At 39.3% G+C, this 2,472-nt stretch overlaps 1 long non-coding RNA gene across 1 annotated transcript; it reads right to left on the reverse strand.

Moving 5' to 3' along the window:
* Positions 1 to 2,193, reverse strand: LOC122530415. Its single transcript, XR_006306985.1, has 3 exons — positions 1,865 to 2,193; positions 564 to 595; positions 1 to 481 (listed from the first exon to the last, which is right to left on the reverse strand). It is a non-coding gene; the product is annotated as an uncharacterized LOC122530415 (long non-coding RNA).
* Between the last annotated feature and the right edge of the window lie 279 nt (positions 2,194 to 2,472).

The raw sequence follows: 2,472 nt of genomic DNA on the forward strand, positions 1-2,472 counted from the left end.
TAGACGCTTCGCCTGGTCGACCTCTCCTTCTAAGAGCTAATTAATTTTTATAGCTTAGGTCGGAGGGACCTCGAGAGTTCACCGCGCGTTCCTTGTTCGAAACCTACGAGGGAATATTAATGAACCGGCCCGTTTGCTTCGCTCGTGTTTGCAGATATCCTGCAGGTCCTCTTTATTTGCGGATCGTCTCGTTATCATAGCACTGACTCCTCCTCCCCTCCTCCACGACGTTCGTACGGTAATTGTTCCCCCATCGTCGATGCACATAATTTAATAGTTTTTACAATTTAGAAATTCGTCTCGTCGATGGCAGAAAACGAGAGATGTAAAACAATGAACTAGTCCCGCGATAACGTGCGGCATTGTTCCTCGGGATTCGACGTTTCGTAGCAGAATTCTTCGAAATGGCATCTCGTGAAACGTTCTACAAATTTCTAAAAAATTTCCTAATTCCCACTTGTTTCAGCTTGTTCAGGAACCTCTGTAGAGATTGTAAAGAATATTTGTTTTGTGTTTTAAAGTAGCTTGCACGCTACTAGGAAATATATTCATTGTACAGTTACCTTCAAGTTCTTGAAGACAAATTTCGACGAGTCTGTAACAACTTGCAGATTGTTTCGCTTGATTTTCAATTGTTGATCAATTAATTTAATTAATCTCTAATTTTATTGGCATCCAAGTAGTCTCTTACGAGCAATCAGAGTTTTTATGATCTCGTATAAAATTTCCTGCAGGATAGATTTAGTGGTAATGAAAAACGTCTTTGGTCTCCCCAAGTGAAATTTATAGAAGCTATGATTTTTAATTGAAGTAATTTAGTTCTGCCTCTTCAGAGAAAGATGAATAACTGGTCGAACAAGTGCTTGATTAATCTACGCATGAAACACTGAATTTATTTATAATTCATTGCGTTATTATGCACAACGATAAATTAATTGTCGGAAATTGATCTGAATGGATACATCTCGAGAAATTTTTTACTTTTTAAATTAGCTTACTACTTACTAGCTCACACGTCCAGACTTCATCTGAATATTTCAATCCTAAGTTATTTCAAGCAGTGAATCATTTAAATTTTTAAAAAGATACCAACTTCTAATGTCAAATTATTTCCCGTAATTTAGCTTAGTTCCCGTGCAAACATTTGACAGAAACGTGTACATAGTTTCAAACGTATATGGACGTTTTAAGTGGCCAAGGGTGAGTCTATATAAGTGTACGATTATAATCTATATTGTACCCGCATAGATGTGGACTATAGATCAAAAAAATTGGTGTCTTTATTAACAAAGACAATCTGGATTATTATTTTTTTTTTTTTTTTGGTAATCAAACTTTGAATTTCTAATGAAAATCAATGGCCGTTTTAACAAATCTATCCAATCTCTGATATATACTCAAACTGTTTCTGTAATGATAAAGAAAATATTCAGACGCTTGGTAATGTTGGTCAGGTTTAGTTGCATTTTAAATTCCCAAGCCCATCGCGCGATACGTCAATTTGACTGGCCAACAGACGCGCTGACATTCCCTTGGGAATCGTGAGAAACCGACGTACACGGGAATCTGTTGGGATATCAATTTACAATTCACAGTGTTTCCCAAGATCTTGCACGTACAAATCCATTTTAAAGATACACACGCGATCTCGCAATTCTATTTCAAAAAGAACAATGCTACTCCAATATTCCAATATCCAAATATCTAAATGTATTCTTTCATACATTCTCAGCTGCGACAGCAAACCAGAGTCGCGTCGACCTTCGATTCTTGATCGTAATTACGGGCAACAGGAATGAATTAAAACGGGGAACAGAACGTACGCTGTCGGTAGTAAATCGGCGAGGAAATCCCCTTTTCTTACCCCGTTAGCCCTTCGACACTCAGGCCATTCAGGCACTCTCGCCGTTTTCCGCGACAATTGTCGGGCGCAATGCAATAATTGCATAATTCCCGCCACACTTGCCACTCGGGGCGAAGCTGGTCGGTTCCACGAGTGGCTGAGCCGCGCGCTCGTGAAAGGGTGTAGCCGTTTCGTAGCCACCGAATTGTAGGTTGCAAGTCGTAGCCGCGAGGAGAGCCCACCTCTTCTTTCACTCCTCGAACTTCCCGCTGAAGGAGGATGAATTTTCGCCCCTTCGACGAAATCTTGTTTCCCTTATTGTTTCTCGCTCACGCTATGGATTGATCGTGAAAAAGCGACATCGAGACGACCTGTAGAAACCAGAAAAAAGTGAAATATGGATCGATAATGCTAACAGCTTAATGCAAATCTCTAACTGGTTACCAACTTGCTCCTTTAGCAGGAAATTGAGATGGACTGTACTCGTCATTTACACTGGTTCGTCACACTGATTCTATATCTGTAAATTAAAAGTATGTCTATTAATAATATTAAACGTATTACGAGGTCAAGAAATAGGAAATAGCACTTGTTTCAATATTTATTCAGTCAAGTGCCCATTAGTATCG

The sequence above is a fragment of the Frieseomelitta varia genome, unplaced genomic scaffold (genome assembly GCF_011392965.1).
Source record: "Frieseomelitta varia isolate USP_RPSP 00005682 unplaced genomic scaffold, Fvar_1.2 scaffold_342, whole genome shotgun sequence".
NCBI lineage: Eukaryota > Metazoa > Arthropoda > Insecta > Hymenoptera > Apidae > Frieseomelitta > Frieseomelitta varia.